Here is a 27,728-nt window from a genome sequence, read left to right as displayed (position 1 = left end):
AAATTCATGCAGCAGAAGCACTTTTGTAAATCCAAGTAACTTTTATGAGGGAAAGGGGAAGTTTCGGATAATAGTCTTAGACAGTACATGCTATCCCTGAAACAAGGCAGGGGCCATGGGCAAGTTCACAACTGAAAATGCCTGCTTCTGGGAGTACGAAACACCACGTGGAAAAATGGTCAGCAAGAGGAGGCCGTGGAGTCAAAAGACTGCCTAAACCAAAAAAGGAAGAGCTCTGTTGAGAGAGAGTCCTGAGTGGGACGCACACGCATGCGCTGCGTGCACAAGGGCGAGATCCCAAACTCCGACCTGAAAGAGACAGCCCTGTCCTCAGCCTCTGCTATTTAGTGGATGAGTCCAGGCACATGTGTGACATAATGTAATGTTGCTGGTGCCTAGTGTGTGTGCCCAGCTTGACCTCCACCTGCTCCTAGGTGACCTTGGTCTGAGCATGTCCAGCTTTGGATTGTCCCCAGAGGGGTCTAATGGGTGCCTGATTTCTTTCCCACCCCCTAATTGTGGCATGACTGGTTATGTGTCCTTTAGTGTAGGCATTTGGTGGAGACAACCCCTTTTGTCCTCAATATTCCTACCTTTCAGAACAAGCGCCTAAAAGGAGTTACTTATCTGTACTCCCAGCCCACTCACAGAAAGCAGAGAAGGATTGCGGGACAGACAGTTGAATGTAGAAGGTGGCGTTGACACATGTAAACAGCATTGCATCTGTCTGTTCCCCGGTAGTAGGGAAACCACTCCAGATGACAGGTAAGACACCTAAGTACTCCCTAGGAGCAGCCGGCTCACACATCTGTGCCTGTTTCCCTATCAAAAGGAATAGAACATCTAAAGGAAAGTACAAAAGAATAACCCTCCTGGATCAAACACAACACTTCAAATATTCCATTGCTACAAATTCCACCTACATTCTCAAAAGCCTTTAGCTGCCAGATCTTTGGATTCAATTTTCATTCTTAAGAAGATGATTGAAGGGGGAAAAAAGCCTTACATGTATCAAATCAACTGATTTTAGCCTTCTCTAACAACAACTCTGCCTGTCTCAGGAGTTTTCTGAACTTGGAGCTGCAGTTAGTCCTCCCAGTAGCAAGTTGAGTTTTTATATTTACGTCTAATACCTTGTGTTGTAATTACTGTGCTTGTGATTTGCTGCATATAACCAAGGAACCCTGGTGGTGTAGTGGGCTATATATTCTGCTGCTCCCCATGGGGTCAACAGTTCAAACCCACCAGCCACTCTGCGGGAGAAAGATCAGGCTTTCTGCTCCCACAAAGATTAATAGCCTCAGAAACCCACGGGGGCAGTTCTAATCTGAGTTTATCCAAACACGTTGCTTTGAGTTGATTCCAACTCATAGCAGAGCCTTTAAGACCAAGTAGAACTAATCCATAGGGATTCAAAGGCCATTTTTACAGAAGCAGACTGTCAAATCTTTCTCTCACATAGCTGCTGATGGGTTCAAACAATTAAACTTTTGGTTAGCACCTGAGAATGTCACCACTACACTATCGCTATCAATGTTCCTTAGTTGCATCAAGTTGATTCTGACTCAAAGTGGCCCTATAAAAAGCAGTACAACTGCTTCTTAGAATTTCCGACTTCTTTGCCAATTGGCCTGGGGTCGAGGCCATAGATCCAAAGCTAAATAAAACTCAGCAACAACCAAAAAAAAAAAAAAATATCTGAGACTGTAAATCTTTATGGGAGTAAACAACCTCAACTTTCTCCCTCAGAGTGACTGGTTGGTGGGTTCCAGCCACCATCTTTGAGGCTAGCAACCTAACACATAACCCACAGCATCACTATAGCTCCTTCGACTTAATCTAACGCTCTTTAAAATCGTAAATAAAAATGTATTGGTAATATTAAGTGAAGTAACTCTTTCTGTGTTCCTAATTATAAGAGATTAAGTTTATTGTGGCAGATATAGGCTGTCTGTCCCCAAACCACCAGGTGTTACTTTTTCCCTTGCTGTCTTCTACTGCAGAAGGCAAGAAGTCCAGATGTTCACTTTCCCAGTCTCACTTGCAGCTAGGAGGCAGTTAATGATCCCTGGGGAAATGTTCCTATCCCAAACACAAAAAGAAATTCCCAAGAGGAAAATGATGAGGGCTATTTCCTCTCTTCCTGCCAGAATGAGTTGTCTGGAGGCAGGGCAGTCAGTCTGCTGTCTTGAAGATGCCAAAGCAAGAAGTCAAAGGAAACGGAGCTTCCTGCACCTGAAACCACTATACTAATTTTGGACTGCAGAACTCTAGGGTTTTAAAAACTTTTAGTAGCAGGCCATTCATATGGAATACAATTTAATTGTTCAATCATGTTAAGAATTGTGCAGTCATCATTGCAATCAATTTCAGAACATTTTCTTCTGGCTCATGCCCATTGTTGTTAGAGCCTCATGTCTCCCCTAACTCTGCTGCCATGCCCCTAGGTAATTAATTATTAAACCAGTTACTGCCTTGATAGATCTACCTATCTTGGATTTCATATACAGAAAATCATGCAAAACTAAAACATGAAACAAACAAACAATAAAGTGACGAAAGGAAACATAGGAAAAACCTCAATTGAAAAGAAAGCAGAACATATTTATTAATGCATGAGAAAAAACAAACCCTTTACTTGCTTAAGATACTGTAAGATGAAGGGACACTTTTTTTTAAGACTTTGAAATGAACCAATTGTGTTCAGTGGAAAATAAGGCATTGTCTAGCATGCTATTTCAGGTATTCTGATTTTTTAGGGTCTTTGTACTTTTCATTGTTGTTGAGCTATTTTACAATTCCAGAAATTATATGTAACTGCCAGCAATGCAAATGATTTTTGTGCATAAACATGCAAATGAATTTTATCTGGTAGAAGTGCAACTGATTTTCTACAGTTCTGCCTTATAAAATAAATTCATTCCAGTATTCCTAATTGCCTATATTGAGCACATAGTCAAAGAAACTGAATCACATGAAGAAGATTGTGGCCTCGGGATTGGAAGAAGGCTTAGTAACACTCTGAGATATACAGGTGGCACAACCTTGCTTGCTGATAGCAAAGAGGCCTTGGCAGTAGAAGCCCTTACTGATGAAGATCAGCAATTTCAGGCTTCAATCTGGGTAACAACTCATGTCAAGAAGACCAAAATCTTCCCAACGGGATCAATAGGTAACATCATGATAAATGGAGACAAGATTGAAGTTATCAAGGATTTTGTCTTGCTTAAATCCACAATTTGAGGAGCTTTTGGGGGTGCAGTAGCTGTGCATTGGTCTGTGATCCATAAGGTCAGCAATTTGAAACCACCAGCAGCTCCATTGGATAAAGACAGGGCTTCCCACTCCCATAAATAGTTACAGTCTCAACTCACAAGGGCATTTCGATCCTATTCTATAAGGTTGTTACAAGTTAAGTTTGACTTGATGGCAATGAGTTTGGTTTTGGATTTGGTTTGAATCCATACTCAATGCTCATGGAAGCAGCAGTCAAGAGATCAAAAGATGAGTTGCATTAGATAAAACTGCTGCACAAACATCGTTAGAGCACTGGAAAGCAAGGATGTTACTTTGAGGGCTATGGTGCACCTGACTCAAGACATGGTATTTTCAGTTGCCTCATATACATGTGAACGTTAGACATTGAATAAGGAAGACTGAAGATGAATACATGCGTTTGAATTATGGTGAGGGCAAAGAATATTGAAAGTACAATGGACTGCCTAAAGGACAAATAGATCTGTCTTGGAGAAAGTACGGAGAGACTGCTCCTTGGCAGGACTCATCTTATATGTTGCCAGGAGAGACCAGTCCCTGAAGTAGGACATCATGCTTAGTTGAGTAGAGGATGGGAGAGGAAATTGACTATAATAAAGTCTTAAGGAATTTACATGGCTTTGACTTATTTCATGTGCGGTTATAAGATGTGATCAAGTTGGTGCAGATTCCTCAAACCCTACCCAGTCCTGCATTAACCTCACAATATTTGTTATATTTGAGCCTATTGTTGCAGCCACTAGGTCAATGCATCTCATCAGGGTCTTCCTCTTTTTTGCTGAACCTCTACTTTGCCAAGCATGATGTCCTTTTCTAGGGACTGGTCTTTCCAGATAACATGTTCTAAGTGCATGGGATGAAGTCTTACCTTCCTGGTTTCTAAGGAGCATGCTGACTTTTCTTTTTTCAGTACAGATTACCATTTATACTTGTGTATAAGCCGAGTTTTTCAGCACATTTTTCATGCCATTTTTGTGATAAAGTTAGGTGCCTTGGCTGATATTCGGGTGGGCTTATACTCGAGATATACAGTAGTTTGTTCTTGCGGTCTTCTTTCAATATTCTTTGCCAACAGCATAATTCAAAATATCTTCTCCAGTCATCTTCCTTATTCATGGTCCAGGATTCACATGCATATGAAGTAATTCAAAATATCAGGGTTTGGGTAAGTGTACCTTAGTCCTCAAAGTGACTTTTTTTTTTTTTTTAACATTTTAAGAGATCTCGATTAGCAGATTTGCCCAATTCAGTTTACTGTTTGGTTTGTAGATCCAAATAATATGAAATCCGTGATATCAATCTTGGTTTCATTTATCATGACGTTGTAGGCCTTGACAAATATTTGATATTTAGGTCAGCTTGCACAAACTAAAAGAAAGGAAACATTACTCCTGTCCCACATCAAGAGACTCCATATTAGGGGGGAAAGTTCACCAGGATTCAGTCATTCTGTTCCAAGCCTCGGTACTGTAGTGAGTACCTGTGGGGCTATGATCCTCAAGGTGGGCAGTTGGTATCCACCAGCCACTCCTTAGGAGAAAGACTGGGTTTTCTACTCCCGTAAACAATTAAAGTCTCAGAAATTCACACAGGCAGCTCTGCCCTGTCCTATGGGGTCACTATGAGTGAGCAGCAACCCCATGACAGTGAGTACAGTATAGCGTGAGTAGACTCCTTCCCCCAAAACAAAGAGTGCCCGAGCCTTTCTCTTTTGGGTTATTCGTCTGCCCCTCTATGGTGAAGAATGTGTCACATATTCTCATGATGGAAGTCCCTTGAGGGCTGGGGCATGTCTCTGTGATGGAGCTCATAAAGCATCTAACACACTGGGGTATTTCATTTGAATAAAAGAGCACACTGGTAATTGGAATATGAAATTACCATTTTTCTTTCTCCCAGGGATTTCTCTGAAACATCCCTAGAGATGATATAAATTATATCCTAATAAGCATGGGAACATTTTACTTGAGTCTATTAGACCATGTCATATTCCCCCTTAATTCCCATCCCCATCTAACCTTCAGGAGTTTCCGGGGAATTGAATTCTATTGTTCTGTTTTTGAAAAGGTACTCTCTTGTGTATTAACACGGTAAAGGTTGGTGCCATCCCATAAAGCACTTTCTAGAGACTTGGGTAAACAAAAGACCAGCGTTTAAAAGGGAATATCTTAACATTTGAAAGAGAATACTTTTACAATGGTGCTGTTTAATCTGAATGGTTTAGTTGATGTAAAGAACAATAAAATTTTTTTAAACTCCTTTGGGAGAAGAATGCTTAAATCTATCCTTCCTCAAAATAAGTGGATTTAAAATAACCCTCCACTGGCTGGGCCATGGACTCCCTGAGTGCTACAAATGATTAACTGGCTCAGTTGCTAACCAAAAGGGCAGAGATTCCAGTCCATCCAGAAGTGCATCAGAAGAGAAGCTCGGAGATCTATTTCCATTGGAAAACGATGGAGCACAGTTCTACTCTGACACACCTGTAGCAGAATCAACTGGATGGCAACAGGTTGGGCTGGGCTTAGAAAGTAAATTAGACTTTGAAGATGCTTGTATTTGAGTGATGGCTACTGTGGTCCAGGGCAGGACTTTGGAGTCAGACAGACTTGGGCTGTTGTCACATTAATTAAAATATGCCGGGTGCTTGAATGGGTGCCTGGTACATAGAACTTAATACATGGCCATCATTAAAGAATGCACCCCAAGTACACTTAACATAAATGACCTCACCTTTGAAGGTCAGGTGGCACTGTAGGTTAGGCATTGGAGTACTAATCGCAAGATTGGCCTTTCAAGCCCATCAGCTGCTTCTGGGGAGAAAGATGAGGCTCTCTCCTCCCATAGATTTAGAGTCTCAGGACCCTATATCAAGTCCTTTCTTGTACATTTTTGTTGTACCTGAAATAATTTCATTTTGGGTGTGATTTGCCTAGTTTCTTGTATAACTAGTACAGCATGTTCATAAACACTCATGGCCCCATAATTGTCTCTCAATGCTCTGTTCCACATGGTCAAGAACATAAATCACACATCAGAGCCCTCCCTTCCATCTCCTACAGAACCTGGGCCCTGCTCCGGTCTGCACCGATTCACTCTGGTCCTGGAGCAAGGCTGTTGGCTCAGAATTCCCCATCATGGTCCTGCATAGAAGGAACCCTGGTGATGCTGTTGGGTTTGTTATTAGGCTACTAACTGCATGGTTGTTGATTCAAATGCAATAGTTGCTCCTTGGAAAAAAGATGAGGTTGTCTGCTCCTATGAAGGTCGACAGTCCTGTAAACCATTAAAGGGTCTCCATGAGTCAGAAGTGCATTTGGTTTTTTGTTGGTCCAGCTGTGATGCCTTCAAAACTTTCCTTCTCTTGGTTTGCCCTTTTATGTTCCTTGGGAGATGAAAAGTTAAATTTTAGAGAAAGCCAAATATTTTGATTCGTTCCTTACATTGGACAGGATTCCGGGTTGAAAGCGGTTCTCCCACACACCTCTCCTGTAACCTACTGTGGCTTGTGGGAAGTTCAACCTGACTCCGATCCTCTGTGTGTGACCTTTTTCACCTCTGGAATCTCTCGGGATTTTCTTTTGTGCTGGTGGTGTAAACATTCACAATAGTGTCCTTGGTATAGATGTTTTTACTCTCGTTGAGCTTGTCAATGTTAGGTCTTTAAAATCTAGAATGAGGTCTGCAAACATCTGTAAAGAATTGGACAGTGACTATTTTAGATGTTCTGGTCATACTGCCTCTGTCATACTTCTCAACTCTACCATTGTAGCAAAACAGCCAGGAACTCTGGGTACACAAATGAACATGGCTGTGTTATAGTAAAACTTTATTTACAAAACAAGTGTCTGTGGGCCATAAAGTATTAACTGCACTGGTGCAAACATATAATGTGTGCACCTACCAATAGAAAGGTTGGGGGCTCCAGCCCATCCAGAGACATCTTCAAAGAAAGGTTTGGAGAGCTACTTCCAAACAATCAGCCACGGTAAAACCTATGGCTGCCAGCTCTACTCTGACACACATGAGGTTACCATGGGTCAGAAATCATTGAATAGCAACTAGTTCATCTAGACTCTAGATAATCACAACTCTCACTCCAGAAACAGGTTCATATTTGTTTGTCTGTTTCTTTGATAATATCTTTCACTTCATTGTTTTCCTCCTATTCTCTTGGTCTAAATTTCCATTAGACATATAATCTAGTAAGTGATGCCCCAAGGGGATGATTGCTTATGTTCTCTAACATAAAATGACAATGGTGTTTCAAAGGCGAACCAGAGACATATATAAACTGTTGATAATGAATGGATTTGGGGTACATACTTAGTTCTAGCCCCAGTCTAAGAACAACTAGTTCTTATGGCATGGCCCTGCTCAATACTCACCCTCCTAAAGAGATCACTGAAGATATGGATGCTATAGTAAAGTGTGGTGAAGAAACTAGATGGTGCCCAACTATCAGAAGGAATAATGTCTAAGGTCTTAAAGGCTTGTCTTCAAACAAGCAGCCATTATATACTTGAGGCATCACCTAAGTCCACATCAGCCTGTGGGATACAAGGATTGTACATAATAAAGCCCAAAGCTGAAGGAGGGAATGGTATCAGAGCTTAAATTGTGAATGCCTGGCTAGCAAAAGGTTACGGATGATAGTGAAAGCCCAAAATCCATTTTCAGAATCCACACATGGATTAAGCTTCCAGTGAATCCCCTCTGACCATAGTTGAAGGATGTGAATAGCCTTATGGCAGGTGTGGTTAGGTTAAAATATAACACCGTATCATTTGAACCCTTTTTTGACCCATTTTAATTTTGTTCTAGTTTTTAATATTTCTGCTTTCTTTTCTACTGAGATTTTTCTCTGTTTTACTCTGTTGCTGTTAGTTTTTGTTTGTTTGTTTTAATGTTTTTCTTTATATGAAATCCTGGATAGGTAAATCGACAGAGAGAGTAATTGGATTATTGTTTCCTTGGGGGTATGGCAGTGGAGGTTTTGGGGAAATGGGGAGCTATTAACTATGAGTACAAGATGAAGAAAATGTTCTAAATGTGATTGTGGTGATAATTATACAACTCTGCTGAATATGGTTGAACTATTAAATTGTAAGTTATATGAATTATATGCCAATAAAACTAGGTTTTTTTTTTATGTCTGCTGACCCTTGGATATTGTAAATATTAAAAATAAGGTAAGTAATATGATAGGAGAATAAACTAATAAAAAGAGTCTTCTAGAATGCCTCAGTAGTTCCTATTACACCAGCCCCACACCCCTTCCAATCACTACTTGTAAACCCCGAACAAAATATAAAAAAATGTGGAAGGAGGCTCTGAAAAGCTGCCTAAAGTCCCTGGAGCTGACACTTGGAAGAAAAGAGCCCTCACTCGTTTTCCATCCCTTAACAACTCCTAGCCTGAGAACAGGCCCTTTCTGCACCACACAGAGAATAAACATTGTGATAGAGAATAAACATTGTGATAGAGATCCGCAAGCTTGAAAAGTCAGAGGACTGAGTGCCAGGCATTACAGAACATGAAAGGCCGTCTAGGAAGGAGCAAGCCGGAGAGGAAAAGGCCCAAGTTCTGTGTGTAAACCTTGACCTAATCTCTGGCTGACCTCTGAGCCACACTGTTGGGGGACTGATGTCAAGCAGCCCTGCCAAGGCAAAAAAAAAACTGAATGGAAATTTTAGCTGCTACTCACTGCAAGGCAACAGACTGTGCCATCTCAGCTCAGACAAGTTGATTTCCTGGTGTTTGCAATAATAATGCAAGCAGCCTCAGGGTCATGGACAAAATCTAGTCCTAAGTGTGTCTTTAAGTTGAATTTGGAAGTAAATCAGATGAGGTGCTATCATGGATTTAATTTCACAAAAATATATACGTGTCAGTTTGGCTGGGCCAGGGTTCTCATGGTTTGGCAGTTACTTAAGGATGCAATTGTCCCTCATGATGTAGTGTGATGTGACCAGCCAGTCAGTTGTCAGGGGGTTAGGGTGGGATGTAACACCCTTATTCAGGTCACAGACTTGATCTGATAGAGAGGGAATTTCTCTGGGGTGTGGCCTGTATCACCTTTTACCTTTCAGGAGTTAAAAGGATAGAAATGAGCAGGAAAAGAGAGACTTGACTACCAGCAAGTACGAGAAGCCAGGAGCAGAACACGTCCTTTGGACCCAGGGTCCCTGTGCTGAGAAACTCCTAAACCCAGGGGAAATCTTCCCCTAGAGTAGGTGCCCTCCATTTGAACTGCCAATCTCCTAAACTGACACCATGGCTGCAACAATGGGATCCAACCTTAGAACAAGATGAGGAGGGCCCAGGACCGGGCATTGTTTCCTTCTGTTGAACATAGGACTGCTACGAGTCGACACTGACTTGATGGAGCCTCAGAACAACCTCCTAACTTGTGAGAAAATCCATTTGTGCTTGTTAAAGCTGTCCAGTCATGGTATTTCTGTTATAGCAGCATTAAGTAATAAAGACAAGTGAGCATAGCAGTTAGCCTTACTTTTGTGCAGGAAAAGCTTAGACACCTTTTCAGGGATCTAAAATCGATGCATGCAGTCAGTGAAGGTAACTGTGTCATCTGTCCAATGTCAAGTGTCTTGTGGTTGGCTTCCCCCAACCCTAAGACAAGAATCTCTCCATCACTAATAAGGTGAAAAGGAGTCAGTCCAAAACAGGCTATAATTCCAACCAAACATCATGCACTCAAGCCTACCTGCTGCACCCCTGGGGCCATCAACCCCTCTTCAGTGGGTTCTAAGTCTGAGCTTTCTTCTCATGCATTAAGGACCACTCCCTCATTCAACTCTTTCCTCCAAGAATGTGCTGATCTCTGTGGTCATTGAGGGCCATCCCCTAGGCTCCAACTCACAGCAGCCCCATGTACAACAGAACAAAGTACCACCCAGCTCTGACCAATCCTCTCAATTGTTATGCTTGAGCCAATAGCTGCAGTGCAGCCACCGTGTCAATGCATCTCATCAAGGTCTTCTTCTTCACCGCCCCTCTATTTCACCAAGCATGATGTCCTTCTCCTGGGACTGGGATCTCCTGACAACATGTCCAAAATAGGTGAAACAAAGTCTTGCCATCCTTGCGTCTAAGGTGTATTCTGGCTATATTTCTTCCAAGATAGATTTTTTATTCTTTTGGCAGTCCCCAGTATTTTTAATATTCTTCTCCAGCACCACCATTCAACTTCATCAATTTTTCTCTAATTTTCTTCATTCAACGTCCAGGTTTCACATGCATTTGAGGCGATTGGTAGTCATGAATGATGTTTCCAGAGGAAGAAGAGTTGACAGCATTTGTTTACCTGGAAATAACTGTGTTTTTAGAATGTGTGTGGCACCTAGGCACAGGACAACCATAGTATCAGGAAACCTAGGAGCAGACACAGCAAGAAACCAGAGCTGGCATGATTAACAAATGGCTGCCGTGGAAAGGCAGGCATAGAGGAAGAGCGATTAAAGAGCCACCTTCAGGTGTCCAGAGCTGCCTTTTATGTGCATTTGCATAAGGTAGCACTCGGGGCTAGAATTTTCAGATCTACAGTGTCTGATTTGGAGGCAAAGTAGAAGGAAACACACAAATCAGTGCCCCCAGAAGGTCACTGATTGGTAAAAGCCAAGAGCATCCTAATATTCTAGCTGAGCCTCTCCTCCTTTCCTGGTCCCTGCATGATTTATGCCAGGCCTCTCTCCGGTGACAGCTGCCCCTCTGTTCTCCTAGCCAGAGCTTTGGGCTGCTTCTGGTCTCCTTTGAAGACAGACAAGACAGCGTGCTTCTCAGAACCCAAGGAGTCAACGAGGGGCCAAGTTTCTTCCCCAATTTAGCTGCTAAAGAGGAAAGCCAGGCAACCTCCTTCCCATCTGCACCTTTGGCTCCAGAACCTAAATGGAGCCAAGCCTTCCTCACACGGTAGAGGCAGGAGAGGCAATGCCCAGGACCTGGAGGAAGGAAGTGGCAAGAGTATGGTGACTGAAATCCTCCATCCCTATGAAGTGGGCATCTGTTGGGCAGCAGCACTGCATAGGTGCTAGGGTTGGAGGACTTTATAGCTGGGAGCAGACTGTTGTACTCACAATTTAACCCCTGTGCATGTAGCACAGGGCCTGGCACATTGTTAAGTGCCAGCGAACCATTTCTGACTCACAGTCACCCTATGTATAACAGACCCACTGCCCCCCTCACAATGGTTCCTATGTTTGAGCCCATGAATACAGCCCCTGTGTCAATCCACTCATTGAAGGTCTTCCTCTTTTTCACTGCCCCACCACTTACCAAGTGTGCTAGTCTGAGTTGACTAGAGAAACAAATCCAGTGATACTCATATATGTATAAGAAAGAGCTTTATCTCAAAGAGTGATTGAATATTAAAAAAACAACCCAGTCCAGTCCAGATCAAGCCCATAAGACCAATATTATCCCATAAGTCTGATACTAGTCCATAAATCCCTCTTCAGACTCCTGTAGTCACATGTGGCTGCAAACTCTTGTGGATCCAATGGTGGCTGCCATCAGCGTGGCTCCAGGTGGCTTGTCAACAGGAATGTGTAGCAGAGAGTGTGTCCTGACTCCAGGGAGGAAGAGAGGAAGTTCCCAGAATCTTCATGAGAAGCCCAGGCCCAAAAGAGTCATCATCAGGCTGTGACCTGATTGATAGACAAAACTCCGCCCCTCCACTCAATGTATCAAGTTGATATGAAATTATATAACTACCACATGATGCCCTTCTTCAGGCACCAATTTCGCTTGACGACAAAACCAAAGCATATGGGCGGAAGTCTTGCCATCCTTGCCTCTAATGAACACCTGGCTGTGCCTCTAATGAACATCTGTCTGTGCTTCTTCCAAGACAGATTTGTTTGTTCTTTTGGCATCCCTTGGTCCTTTCAATATTCTTTGCCCTCACCATAATTCAAATGCATTGATTCTTCTTCGGTCGTCCTTATTCAATGGCCAGCGTCCACATGGGGCAATTGAAAATGCCACGGTTTGAGTTGGATGCCGTTTAGTCCTCAAAGTCCCATCCTTGCCTTTCAACACTGTAAAGAGGTCTTGTGTAGTATCTTTACCCAATGAAATGTGACGCTTGTTCTCTTGACTGCTGCTTCCACAACTCTGCCACTTTACAGGGCCTAACTACAAAGATTATTAATACAAGAATTAATGTTGTTTTGAAGTGCCTTAGAGGTGGTTCTGACTCACAGAGACCCTATGCACAATGGAAAAAAACACAGCCAGTCCGGTGCCATCCTCATAATCACAGTGATGTTTGAGCCCCTTGTTGCAGCCAGGGTGTCAATCCACCTCGTTGACACTCTTCCTCTTTGTCACCGACCTTCCTCTTTCCCGAGTGTGATGATCTTTTCCAGGGACTCATCTCTCCTGATACCATGAATGAATGAGCATAAATTAAGTACCGAGTCCACCCAGTAGGTAAATGAGGGAAGGGGACTTGGAAGCCTGGACTGACTGGCTCCTGAGCTGGGATCTGACCCACAGTGCTATGCAAACGATACGAGGACAAGGCTGGAGGTTGCCTTACTTGAGCTACTAAAGACCCACAGATTCCACCCATGCCTGGCCTCCATGCCAACTTGAGTCACCCTGACTTAGCCTCCTCTCTGCTTTTTTAGCTAACCAATTGTGTGGAGTTTTTCTACCACCTGAGCAGCCCAGCTGCAGAAAATCAATACTATGGGATCAAGAACTGCCACCTTCCATCTGCGGGAGGGCCGTGTTGCAGCAGTAAAAGAAATCAATTGCTGCGGTGGTTACTCTCGCCAGTCCTCCTGGGACAAGAAGGCTGCATCAGCTGCCCGGATGAAGGAGTTTTCACTGTCAGGAAGCAGGGAGAAGATCTGCCCTGAGGTCTCAGCAGGCTTTTCCAAGGGCTTCCTGCGAACAATGGAGAACCTTCTAGGCACAAGCCTATGTCCTCAGCAGCCTTTGTATCTTCAGGTTTGTTGTCTTGCAGAAGATCAACAGCTATCCCCTGGCCCCCACTTTCCGTCCAGGACATCCCTCTCATTGAATTCTCCCATAGGAGCCTTTCTTCCCTCAGTAGCCACACCTCTCTTTTCCCTGACAACAAGCTGGAGCCAGCCAGCCTCAAGGGATCCAGCAGCTCCATGATGCTGCTGGACGTGGAGAGAAAAGTATCAGATCCAATCACAGGGATCTTGCCCAGGGACAGGGGTCAAATGGCTTCTCTTTAGCATCATGAAAGAGTCGCCTACTCTTTATCTTACTCACAGGACAGGTCTGATGGTCCAAGGGGGGAGGTCATGGTATTGTCATCTTTTTGTCCTCTGCAGAGGGCAAATTGTCCCTTGGCCATTTCAGGTGCCTGGAAAATCGGGGCTCCATTTTGAAAAGAAGCCCAATGATACAAAATAGGGTTTATCAAGGGACACTTCCACGCTGAGAAGCAACCAATCACATACAACTCTGCAGGCCTGTCAGCACAGCACAGGCCAAGTGCCCCTGTCCTACAGGCATCACTCAAGGTCCCACAGAGGAGGGCCCCTCTGGAATGATCTGCATCCTCACGGACAGCCTGAATCAAGGGGCCTTCTTAGGGATGGGGCATCCACAACATTCTCACCTTTCTGTATCTCACCCTACCTCCTCCCTGAAAATGAACCCGATAAGTCATTTTTTTTTTAAATCAACGAATAAAATGCTACAGAGTCATTTTGACTCCTAGCCAACCGATAGAAAGGAAGCCTGGTGGCGTAATAGTTATGAGTCAGGCTGCCAACAGCAAGGCTATCCGCTCAAAATTATCAGTCACTTCACGGGAGAAAACTGGGGCTTCCTACTCACGTAAAGAGTTACGATCTTGGAAACTGACAAGGGCAGGTCTACCCTCTCCTGTAGGGTTGCTATGAGTTGGCAGCAACTTGATGGCAGTGAGTTGAGTTGTTGCTGCTGAGGTACCTGATAATATGGGATAGAACTGCCCAATAGGGTTGCCAAGGCGATAATCTTTATGGATGTGCACTGCTCCACCTTTTGCCTGTGAAGTGAGTGTAGTCACTTTGAATTGATTGGGCTTCATCGCAACCCTACAGGACAGAGTAAAACTGCTCCTTAGGGCTTCAGAGGCTGTAATCTTTATCAGAGCAGATAAAGATTTCTCCCAAGGACTGGCTCGTGAACTTGAACTGCCAATCTTGAGGTTAGAATGCTCAATCCACAGCACTACCAGGGATCCTGAGCTCAGTCATTAGTATCTTATGACTAGCTGTCGTATCAGTTGTGTAGTACTTGTATTATTACAGAACACTTTCTGTCCACTGTTTTGATACACACAATAGTTATTTGATGTGCGCTTAGGAGCTACTAAACGCTGTGCTAAGTGGACGGGAACCCCCAGCAAAGGTGTTTAAATGTCACCCAAATGTCTGCTACCCCAAGTGCATCTCAAGTTCTCCAGCTTTTCCAATCATGGGGCAGTTAGTTTTATTTGTCAGCTTGAGTAGGTTGTAGTATCCAGTTGGCCGAGCAGCAGTCTAATTGTGTTTATGGAGTAGTTACATATGATTAAATTAGTCACCATAAATAGAGTGCTTTCCATAATATGGGCATAGGCCTCCATCAATCAATTGAATATTTTAAGAGAAAAAAGGGAACTTTTTTAGCCTGTCTCTAAACTATCAATAGACATTTTGGCAGGATTTGAGTACATAAGCCAAGAGGAACCTCCAGTTGGCTGACCTATTGTGGTAGTTACATAATTCCATATCAACTGGAAGATATATAAAAGTATAGGGGTGAAGTTTAGCCTGTTAGTCAGGTCAGCCTGATGGTGACTTCTTGTGGGCATGGCCTTCTCATAAAGAGGGTACTTGGAAACTCCCCCTCTCTCTCTGCCTTCGCCTTCCTGCTGGTGGACCCTGGTTGCTGCCAGAGCCCTGGAGATGTATCCACCACCATTGGATCCACAGGACTTTGCACCTACCGGCCAGTGATCTCCGTGCATTCGGCATCATTTTATGTAGTTTCATGAGTCTGAAGAGGGATTTATGGACTAGTGTCAGACATATGGACTTGAATTGGACTCTTGGCTGGGATGTTTTCCTAACATACAGTTACTTCTTGGTATACTTGGTATACTTGGTATACTTCTTACACATATATGAGTATCCCTGGATTTGTTTCTCTAGTCAATCCAGCCTAACACACTTACAGATTTTGAGCTTGCCAGTCTCCCACAGTATCATTTATTTCCTTGAAGTAGGCTGAGAGAGTTAGAGAGGGAGGGAAGGAGGTGGGGAGGGAGAGAATGAAAGGAGATGAGGGTAGAAGGGAGAAGGGAGAAGTGGTGAAACGGAGGGAGAGGAGAGGAGAGGAGAGGAGAGGCATGGAGGGAGGGCAGTTTTATATCAAGAAGATGGCTGATTTTTTTCTCTAGAGAACCCTTCCCTTCCATTTGAAAACAAAGCTGTATTGAACTTCTTTTTCTCATTTCAACACTTACATGTGTTTCTAGAAAAGCTTTCAACTCCTGGTCATTTATATCTGCTTACCACCCTCTACTAAATTCTTGAATAATTTCCTTTGGGAGCTTCCAGTTCAAACTCTTCACTAAGTTAATACTCCATTATTCCTCCACTCCCTCAAGATGGTTGGCAACAGATTGCCATTAGAACAAACTCCAGGGAGCTGCCCATTTTTTTTGTAGGGAAAAGTTTTCCCCTATTGAATAATGTTTGATACAAATAAGCCATTGGAAATCATTAGGATGTAGATATTTTAATTGCAATGACATTTACGATATGAGATTGCCCCATCTTTGAAATTTTCCATTGGCTTAAAATTGAACTCCTTTCTCTGACCTTCTAGAAAGTGAGATGTTAATGCACCCCCACTCCACCCCCACCCCAGAAAATCACAGTTGTCAATAATATGGAGCCAGTGACCTTCTCTAAGAAAAATTACTTTCCTTTGCATCCCAGGAGGATCAAATGAAGACAGGCATGTATATGACATGCAAAATATAAAGAGGTTTTACTGACCTCGTGATGTACATCAGTATCTCAGTGGTAGCCAGTGCAATGTTTTAAGTTTATCTCAACGTAGTAAATTTCATTCTCAAATCTATATAGATCTGACTTTTCTCCATATTCTGCTTTTCACAACACCTCCTAGTTCACCACTGCCTTAACTTCCAACACATTTGATAAAAAGCTATATTACAAGAAAAGCTAGAAAAGTGTGCCTTCAGACGCAGGCTATATACTGATTCAAAGTGCTTGTCTTCAGGAGTAGCATATATTGTTAGTTGAGGTGTTGTTCACCTCTTAGGAGAATCCCACTGGGAAATTCTTCAAATGTTTATAAGTATTCCCAGCACCTTGACTATCAAAGTTACTGCTCTAAGTCATCACCACCATACACCCTTACTTACTTCTCAAAACGTTGCCCAGCAAATGCCAAGTTCATATAACTCCTAAGAATCATAGTTCAGACACGCAAACTCTACCCCAGTCACTAACAGTATCAAAAATAAACTAACATAAAGGGCAATGCAGACAGTCGTTGGACAGGGAATTACCCTAAAAGCCTGTATGCAAAGGAAATGAAAGGGGAGAGAATTACAGGCCAAAGCATGTGTGAAATATCTACTCACTGCAGGACTTTCTCCTCAAGCTTGGTACTTAGGATAATTTACCTCAATTAAGTTTGAGAATCTCATTTTAAGATGCCCCAGCCCATGTCACCGAGTCTTGAGTCTATTACCCCTCCCTGGAGAGACCCTGGTCAAAAGAACCAGCCTGTGCTGACTGCTGACATGTGAGCCCCTGGTGGTGAGCAAGCCCACGTGTGTGGGGTGCTTTCAAATCCATTTTAATCGGGCAGCTGCTTATCAAGACTTTTCCCCAGAAACCGATTTAGCCTAATGATTGTGAGTAGCAACGACTTGTGCTTAATTAGTACAGTAATCAGTGCAAATTCCCCCTAAATGGTGGAAACCCATTTGGCAGGTGCCAAGTGATGCTTAACCAGGTGCTAAATAGGTGTGAAAGTCTCAGATCTGGCTTTTCTCAGCCAGTTGCCAAATACATAAAGATGAAATGGGGTCCTAAGTATGTCTGGATGGATGAGTTGTTTTAAATCTCCCACTAATTGCTAGTGGGAGGCACACCCTGAAGGAGGAGTTATGAAGCCAATGATCGCATCAGGAATAGAGCTGAATGGATGAGCCCAAGTCAAGTCAGCAACTTGTTACTGTCTCCTCTCCTGATGACGCCAACCCTTCCTCTTTTCCACCCCATAATTTTTACCTGTGAACTTAAAACGGGACCCATGTTCAGCCACTAAGCAAGCGCAGTCTGCCCTGTCCTGTAATCCATGCTGATGAGGAGTGTGGTTATGCCCCGAGATCAAAGGGAGTGAGCAAATGTCCAAGCAAGAGAGCATTCCGCATCTAATCATGTGTATAGAGAACTGACCCAAATATTACTACTTCGTTATTAGAGAAAGCAACTAACTTTGATAATGTACTATTACTACGAGTTCTATTATTTAATACTTCCCTACACCCAATTTACTCCAGCTTAAGTCAGTTTTATTGCTGATCACTGGTCCTTGGGTGAGCATATGTCCTATGCTGGACCCTCAGATGGGCAGGAGGTCCATACATTGAATGGCTGGAAAAGAGATTTCCTTCCCTCCCGCACTGGGCACGAATGAACAAGCACATTGCCCAATTGATGTTGACGACCCTCTTGAAAATACCAAGTGAGCCAAGCTGAAAATAACGCTGAAACTCCCGAGAGGACAGAGCCCACGGAACAAAAGCCTGAGCCCCTGTGTCTTCTGCCTGGAGCCCTCTTTACCTTTGTGAGTCAATACAGTTCCAGCGTTTAAGTCAATTTGAGTTGATTTTTCTGATAATTGCTGCTGAAAGCATCACTAATTAAAACCACAGCCACTTGGGAAAGAAATTGTAATACACAATCCATTTTCTAGGCGGCAGGACCTGAGACACAAGGGGGTTAAGACACTAGACTTCAGAGCCAGCTGAGCCTGGTGTCTGTGCTGCTCACACTCTGTCCCTTGGAGCGAGAAGAGCCTGAGCACACTTCCTTAATCCTTATTTTTTGTAAGAGTTTGGGATTTCAACCTGAAAAATCAAGCCAATGACCAGGCTTAGAAATCAGGAAACCTTGGCCAAAGTTAAAAGACCCCCCTCCCTCCCCCTCCATATGTCTGAAGGCAGTCCTGAAGGGAGAGTTTCCAAGAAGTCTTTGCAACAACAGCAGTGTTAGAACAAGGCTAGTCTCCCCAGGTAAGGGCTTTGAAGGACCTGTTCTTTGGATAAGGAACCCTGGTGGTACCGTGGCTAATACCCTCAACCACTAGGCACAAGGTCAGTGGTTGGAACCCACCAGGTACTCCAGGGGGAAGCTGTGGCCTCTGTGTTCATATGTATAGCCTTGGAAACCCTCTGTCCTACAAGAATATTTTGTGGGCTGTGCCAGACAGACATGGGGCCTAATCTTGGCTCTGCCATTAATTAGTTAACTGTGTGACTATGTTATTTAATTCTATTGAACCTCAGTTTCCTTGTCTTTAAATTGGCAGTAACAGCCAGGAGACTTTATTTGGATCCCTTAGTCTTCGATATTAGTGTTGGAGTCAATAACTATTCATTATCCACGATAATGACTGCTTTTGGTATTAAAGCTTTTCTTTGATTTCTTTGTTTATGTTTTTCACCACTCTTGCATAGACGCTTTCAATTAAAAACCTCAAACTCACTGTCCCAAGTCAATTCCAACTCATAGCAACCCTATAGGACAAGGTAGAACTGCCCCTGTGGGTTTCTGAGATTCATTCTTTATGAGAATAGGAAGTCTCATCTTTCTCTGAGGGAGCAGCCAATGGTTTTGAACTGATGACCTCGCTCACCATAAACACTTTACTCCAGTCATATTCATCTGTTCATTTCCTGTACAAGACTAGGTATTCCCACTTTAAGCAACTTTTTGTTTTATCTCCTCTCTGTCTCTGACTCTACCAGTCACAACAATCTCTCCCCCCACTAAACCTTTCCCCTGTACCAAGCCTCAGCTACTTAGCATAAATAGGTCTTCGCAACTTGACTCTAAGCTACTTGAGAGCTTGAGTCTCACCCAATACCTCTGATTTCCCAGTGCTTAGGAAAGCTCCCAGCACACGAATGCAGTAAGAACTTAATAAGACTAAGAGCTCCACAAGCCTTAGCAACTATCCTCATTATCCCGATCTTATCATCACTACACCTTGGCAAGACCACACAACAACACAAATCATTGTCTTTATAGCATCAAGTATCTAGTCAACAAAAACGTTAATGCTTGTTTTATTTTGAGATTCAGAGTAGGGGTAGAAATGTCTATACTTAGAAACGTGTGTCAACCAAAAGTTCATCCATGGGGACCTTGAGAGAACTGGCACTGGTAGAAGCTTCTCTGGTTTTCACTGATTCCAGCTTCACACATCTAAAGATATATATATATATATATATATATATCCCTATATATATACATACATACATACATATAGCTTCACACATCTAAAGGGATATATATATACATAATGCAATTGGGGTTTACATCATTCATGGTGACAACCAAGGCACCTTTGACTGTATCATTAGAAACAGAGCTGGATCCATGGTTTATTGACGGGCAATTGTGTGGAGCAAAACGGCTGAGTTTCTACCCCAGGGACAGGGCCACAGGAGCAATGAGTGAATAACCGTGAAAACACTTTGTAAAGAAGAAAGCAGCCACCCATGAATGAGTGTTAAATTGTCATCATGATGATTACCCCTGATACTAACTAGAGCGGAGGCTCACGGAGACCCTCTTAAGGGCAGAGGCCGAGTCTCAGGCTTCTTGGGTGCCCCCCCAACACTAAGACAACTCAGAACCCAGCATTTCTCTCTTTACAGTAACCACATTTTGTTAAAATGTTGAAAAGTTTTGCTTATTAATAATATTCCTACAAAGAACACAAGAGCTCAGCGGTGCATGAATAAACGTCAGTGTGTGTGATAAATGGGCCACATTTCTCAAGAAATACCTGGAACGGAACCCCATCTTCTGACAGTGTCATTAACAAGCTGCGTGCTTTCTCTTTCTGTCCTCGGAGCTTCCCACCACGAGCCCGAATCTGTGATCTGGGACCACAGAGCTGTCCTCTGCTGAACACAGATTTTAATGAGAGAATCTGCAATGGGAAGCCGCAGCTGCCATCACATTCTACATTATTAGGCGCTTCTGATTGGCACCAAGGATCTCTACCAAGGTCTTACAGCCTGTGGAAGAAGCAGTCACCTGCGCACATTGATTTTTTTTTTTTTACATGCCATTGACAGCCAGTGAGAGCAAACTACACAAACACTGCTCTAAGTCACTCAAAGTTTGCAAAAGTAAGTGTATCCAGATAGGCTATACCACATTAACGTTTATTTCATCTGGCTGAAGGCTATTGCCGTTTAGGCAGACAGGGCTTTTCTTTAATGCAAGCCTATCTTCTCCCAAATCAAAATTTCTCAAATAGAGAAAGGCAGGGGCAGGCAGGGCATTTGAAACCAAAGCCAGGGAGCAAAGTGTGCAGAAACAGTAAAAAGGAGTCCAAGACTGCATGGAGAGTCCTTTGCAAGGAAGCCCTGAGTTTGTGCTAATGGGGATGGAAAGTTGGGCAACAGATATTGGTGTGGATTGTACAACCTGACTAATGTAGTCAGCACACATGAAAAATGTTGAATTGGTCGATCTGTTATATATACTTTACAACATTAATTTAAAACAAAAAGAATCTGAGGGTGGATCTATGCCTGGCATATAGCAGATGCTGGGTTAGAATCAGTCAGTGGACAAAATATGCCTAGTCTATTTCAAGTCACAGGTGGAAGAGTTTATGTAAGTAAAAATTGAGAAGCCTGAAGGATTTTCTAAAGGATTGGCCCTGCCCAAAAGCTGAATGTCCAATGCCCTGGAGAGAGTCTTGAAGCAGCTTCTTGGAAAATGATCAATATTTTCTTCCTCATTGCTAGTCAGGCTGTGAGAAACCAAGATGAGGTTAAAATTAAAATAATGAACAGGAAGCCACTGGGAGGACACGAACTCCATTCTTCTTGAACTTTGGGGGCTTTTTGGGCAGAAGATGGAAAGGGGTGAGGAACTGGTTACTGCCCTGTTAATAGACAAATCCCCAGGAGCTGGTTTCTGGGACAAGTGTCATAAATCCTCAGTGAAGACACGTCTTACCACATCCCTGAGGCTGAAGCAGCCTTGACCAACACCTACAGAGAGCTCACCTGGCAGCAGCCTGCCAGCGACATCCTCAGCCCGCAGTGGACATCTCTGCAGATTTCCACGGGTTTTACATAAGAGCATCAGGGACCACCATCACCACCAGCTGTCATGGAGCCCGTTCTGACTCATGGTGACCTAGATTCTGGAGGGTTCGTCTGAAAGGATTCAAACTGCTGACCTTTCTGTTAGCAGCCACGCATTTAACCACTGCAGCACCGGGTTCCTCCTTCACGTGAGCAAACTTAAGACCAACCCCATTCCCATTGATTTCCACTCATAGCAACCCAGTCCCGGGTTTCTGAGGAAGCAGACAGGCTCATCTTTCTCCCACAGAGCATGGGTTAAACCAGCGGTTCTCAACCTGTGGGTCGAGACCCCTTTGGGGGTTGAACGACCCTTTCACAAGGGTCCACTAAGACCAGCGGAAAGCACATTATTTCCAATGGTCTTAGGAACTAAAACACAGTTCCTCTATCCATCTCCAGGCAGGTCCGCCCACATGCAGATACGCCCACCTACCAGTGCCTGGTGGGAAGACTGTTTGTAATTAGAATTCTAATTTGTAATTAGAATTAAATATTTCACAATATATAATTAGATATTTGTTTTGTGATTAATCACTATGCTTTAATTATGTTCAATTTGTAACAACGAAAATACATCCTTGCATATCAGATATTTACATTATGATTCACAACAGTAGCAAAATTACAGTTATGAAGTAGCAACAAAGATAATTTGATGGTTGGGGGGTCACCACCACACGAGGAACTGTATTAAGGGGTCGCGGAAGGTTGAGAACCACTTGCCTAGGTTCTCTCGAAAGCCTCTTCCAGCTCCAAAGGTTTCTGATTCTACAATGCCCTGGTACCAGGTACAGTGGTGATATATTGGGCTGCTAACTTCAGGTCAGTGGCTTGAAACCGCCAGCTGCTCTGCGGTAGAGAGATGAGGATTTCTCCTCCCATTAATAGCTACAGTTGCAGAAACGCACACGGACACTCCTCCCCGTCCTATAGGGTCGCTATGAGTTGGCATCAACTTGAGGGCAGTGAGATACGGAAAGGAGAGACTGTTGGGAGTATGAATGGCTGGGTTGGTTGGCTGCTTGCTTGCTTGGCAAAAGTAAGATCCCTTCCCCCAACTCCCACCAGTTACAGCCAAGTTGTCTCTGAGACATGGGGACCCCATATGCGTCACAATAGAATTGTGCTCAGTAGGGTTTTCGGTAACTGGTTTTTTCAGTAATTTGCTAGACTTTTCTTCCAAGGCATCTCTGGGTAGATCTGAATCACCATATACCACCAAACTTTAGATTAACAGTTGAGTGCATTAGCACAGGGACTCCAAGAGATCATTGATTATCTCCTGAATCCTCCCACCTAGTATCTCACCTGCAGGTGTCTCCTTTTCCCCAAGAAACCCCTGAGTGGAGAAACTTAAATCTTCAAGAAACAACTTGTAACCGAATTACCTGTGTGAAAATGAAATGAGAGGCAGTGGTCTTCAAAGAGTCTAGAAAAAAATGGAGACCAAGCAGCAAGAATTGTTTGATATGTTTTCAGCAGTGGCCAGGGGATAATGTGTCCTTTTCATATGATTGTACTTAAAAAACAACATTTTAGAAAGCAACTTTTAAATGATTACCGGTAGATTTGCCTATGAAGACACACACATAAAAGTAGCATCCAGCAAATGTCATGTTTACAAACACACAAATATAACCTACTCTACCCTACGCATTGTCTCTGCTCATTATAAATAAGTTGCTGGGCATTTCCACTTATTCATCAGTCTCACATGAGTTTAGTTAATGTGAGTCAGTCCCTTTAACCTGGACATCTCAGAATAAACAGACAAACCCATGTTTCTGAAACCATAAAACCAAAAAAACTGACACCATCTGGGTGAGCCCTTGGAAAACACTGAATGAGCTTCCGTCCCACCTTTCCCTTTTGGTAACCCTGTCTGTTTTCTTTAGCATGACTACCCAGAAATTCTGAATAGCTCTGACGTCTCTGGGGTACCTCTGAGGTGGGTAAGCACTGAGCAATTCCCAGGAGCTCAGATCTTTGCCTGCATCTTCCAGAGCACTGCTGAGCCTGTGATCCTGGAAGTGTCTACCTGAGAATCCTATAACCCCCAATTTAATTCCCTTTGCAATGGGCTTTGAGCCCCTGGGTGGAACAAACAATTCAGGGCTCAGCTACTGACCAAAAGGGTAGCAGTTTGAACCTACCCAGAGGCTTTTTGGGTAACAGGCCTGCCTTCAGATCCCTATGGAGAAGTCCTTCCTAGCCCATAGTCTCAGACTCAAAACTCACTGCAATCGAGTCGGTGCTGACTCATAAAGACTCGACAAAGACAGGGTGGAACTGCATGAGTTCCCAAGACTGCTTACAGAAGTGGAAAGCCCTGGCTTTCTCCTGAGAAGTGACTGGTGGTTTGGGGCTGCTGACCTTTCAGATCGCAGCCCAGTGCCTAACCACTACACTGCCAGGGCTCCTCAGCACGTGTGAGGTCACGTGACATCTCCGTGAGTCAGTATCACTTTGACAATCACTGCCAGCTGCAGCAGGAGCGCTGTAGAATGCATTTCCCGGAGCGCATAAGCCAGCAAGTCTTGCCATTCTGCTTTGAGGAGCCTTCTCGGCCAACTGCAGGCTTTCCTCGGGAGCGCGCACGCTTCTTTCTTAATTGCTTGTCTTTGCCAACCTTACCCAACTCTCCAACCCAACCCAGACCCTTGGGACCACTTCTATTTCCCATCTGGTACTTGTCTCCCTCTCCTTCCAGGGCCAGCCTGAAAAAGCTGATGTCATGCCGTCTCCTCTTTCCCAACATCCTGGAGCGCTCTCAGATTCCCAGAATGAGCATTTGCTCCCATCCTGGGTGGGGAGCAGAGAGAGAAAAGCGAAGATTAGGAAGGTAGGCTGGCCACAGTGACCTGGGGCACAAGGTAGAATCTAGTCGCAGCTGTGTCATAGGCTCAAGGTCAACCCACTAGTTAATGGGCATCTTAAATGGGTAGCACATTGAAAGCGGTGTTTTCTGAAGGAAAAAAGAACAGTGTCAATAACACATGGGCATAGATGCTGTCAGTGCAGAGAGCAGGCGGGAAACGCCTGCTCGTTTGTATGCTGCGGTGTGGCTGCATCTTTCAAGCCTGATTAATACTTAATGTGTCTTTAAAATCTGTCACTCTCTGGCAGTGATCAGACGAGTGCCGGGGACAGAAGCACAAACATTTGTATTAGGGCGATGTCGTCTGCTAGGGTTATATGATTAATAAGTCTTGCCTGGTCACCCCGGAGATTTTGTTTTCTAATTTATCCCCCAGTAGTGGTAACCAAATGTACTAGAACCAGTGTAGGAGGGAAAGGGAGAGGGAGGGAGGTTATTAGTAGCTTTGGGGGGTTCCCTTTAATTATTAAAAGGTTACTTCATTGCTTAAAGGGATGAGCTGGCCGATGGAAAGGTCCTCAAATTCCTGCTGGGATCGGAGCAGACACTCTTGGATACCTGCCTCCCATCAAAGTGGACACATCCTGAAGAGAGAAGCCGGGACCAGAGAAACGTTTTAACCTTTCTCAATGGGGACAGGGGTACACAGAGACAGACTTTGCTGCACGGGGAACAATAGACAAATTTTATTTCCCCAGGAGAAACATAAATGCACACAAAATGCCATATGTTACAATCTCAAAAATACCAAGAGAGCCACGCTCAATATTTCTGAGTGTCCAGGCTGCTGTTCCTCTGTGAATAGGTGTCACTGCTGAAAGCTTTTCCTAACAAATCCTACGAGGCCAAAGCCAACCTTTAACTCCTCAATAGTCCCAGGAGATAGGGCAACTAATATTTCTGATTCCAGAACGGAAGACAGGCCTGAAAATCTCTGTCCAGGTCTTATATAAACAAGCAAAACTTCAAAATGTACTATCCTGTGAGTCACCTTCATGGCACCGTCAGGTAACTATTGGACTGTTAACCACAGCTCAGAGGTTCAAACCCACCAGTGGCCCTGTGGGAGAAAGATGAGGCTATACAACTCCTGTAAAGATTTACAGCCTCAGAAACCCTATATGGCATCTCTTTGAGTCAGAACTGACCTGATGGCAGTAGGCTCATTTTGTCGTTTTTTGGTGAGGTTGGGATTACATGCCTCTCAGCCTGGATTTTAGTCACTGAGACCTGAATCTGAATCACTTCTCCCCGACTTGCTAAGTATATAATCTTGGACAGGTTAAGTAAAACCTCTCTGGGATTCAGTTTTCTCATTTGTAAAATAAGAACAGTACTACTTTTAGGTGGGAGAAAGATGGGGCTTTCGACTTCTGTAAAGAGGTACAGTCTCAGAAATCAGCAGGGGCAGTTCTATCCTGTCTTAGAGGGTCCCTTGATGGCAGTGAATGAGTGAGTGATTACCTTTAAGGGTGGGGAAATCATGTTTGGACAGTCAGATAATTGTGCCGTGACAAGTAGAGGGCTAATGAAAATGAGATGGATTGACGTAACCATGGACTATTAGGAAGAAAACACAGGATCAGGTAATGTTTGGTTCTGCTTTGCTTAAGCTGTCCATGAGTCAGAGCGAATTCTAGGGCATCTAACAACAACAGCAATGTAAAAACACTAGCCAGTATTTCTGATGTCATATTCCCTCCAGATCTCTCATGTTCCCCTGTCTCCCTCATGTCTTCCTATGGATCATGTATTTCCAGTCACCCACCCATATCAATAGATCGGGTCAGCTGGTTTGCCTGGATGCGCAGCTCTGAGATATGCACAATCATCTTTCAAGTATGAGCACAGAGACATTGAGCCAGACAAAGGAAGACAGCAGTCCCTACAGAATACAGTCCTAACAGAAGGTATGTAGTTCAATTGTCACTATATTATTACTATCATCATCATTAATTAGTTGTCAGCCATGTGCTGGTTTTATAAAAGATAGCGAGCCACCTGTGTCCCATAAGATAAAACCAATAAATTGCCGGTGAGGCCAAATTCCTCTCTGTCTAAAGCCATACAGAGTGCGGTAAGTACAGAAATGAGAGAATCGGGGTTTGGGGCCAATGGTCAATTCCCAAAGCTGACAATTACATGAAAGAAGGTCACGGAACAAGTATTGAAATAGTCAATTACAGACCCACACAGGAATTGCACATACGATCTTGGCCTCGATAATAGTTTTCTCTGATGTATTATCATCACCTACCCCCCACCCCAAAAATGAAATATGGGACATGAAGCCACACCATAAGAATATGCATGACTATGCCATGAGTCAATACCTCTTTTTTTTTTTTTTCATGGTAACTGCCTTTCATGATCAGTATCCTTATAAACCCAATCTTTACTTATTTGTCTTCAGGGGCGGGCATGAGAATAGCCATCAGCAAATTTCACACTGCAACAGTATATTCAGTACATATTAGGATTGACTGAAGACCGAATCACCAGAATGGAATCTCTTCATTAAATCCGGGACTTGCCTCTATCTGAAATAGCAGTGGTACAGATTTGAGTATCATAGTAACATGCAAGCCACTACAGTATGACAAATTGACAGACTAATGGTGGATAACTGTAATAATAATTGTATCTGTGGAATGCATACTCAAAAATAGAAATTTTAGTGAAGGTATGCACAATAGTTCTAGTCCTAACAACTCTAATGTTTCTTTCTCATTATCCAGTGGATCGTCCTGTGCACCTACTGAGATGTGTGTGCTATTCTGGAAACAGAAGCTCTCACCCACTGAGCCCACCAACTCCTTCAATAAGGAGGGTCTGTTTCTATCCGTTTTGCTCATTTGAACAAACTCTGAGGTTGAACATCTTTCAATGACATTGTACACACAGCACTTTGTATTCAGTGCTGGAGAATCAAAGAAGAACAGATCAGACCAGTCCCTTATCTCAAAGTGCTAACCACCTAGTGGCATAGAACCTTGTCAAGAAAAGGCATGGTCCTTGCCCAGTCTAAGGACAAAGAATGACTAATGATTGACTTCCCGGAAATACACTTGAACTGGGTTGTGAGCAGTGAGTACAAGTTAGAAGTTGAAGGAGAATGATCAGTCAATTGACTGGAAATTTGTTTCCATGCGG

This window comes from Echinops telfairi, unplaced genomic scaffold (assembly GCF_000313985.2).
Source record: "Echinops telfairi isolate 266 unplaced genomic scaffold, ASM31398v2 ScPeMD7_18;HRSCAF=68, whole genome shotgun sequence".
Lineage (NCBI taxonomy): Eukaryota > Metazoa > Chordata > Mammalia > Afrosoricida > Tenrecidae > Echinops > Echinops telfairi.
This window is presented reverse-complemented; position numbering follows the sequence as displayed.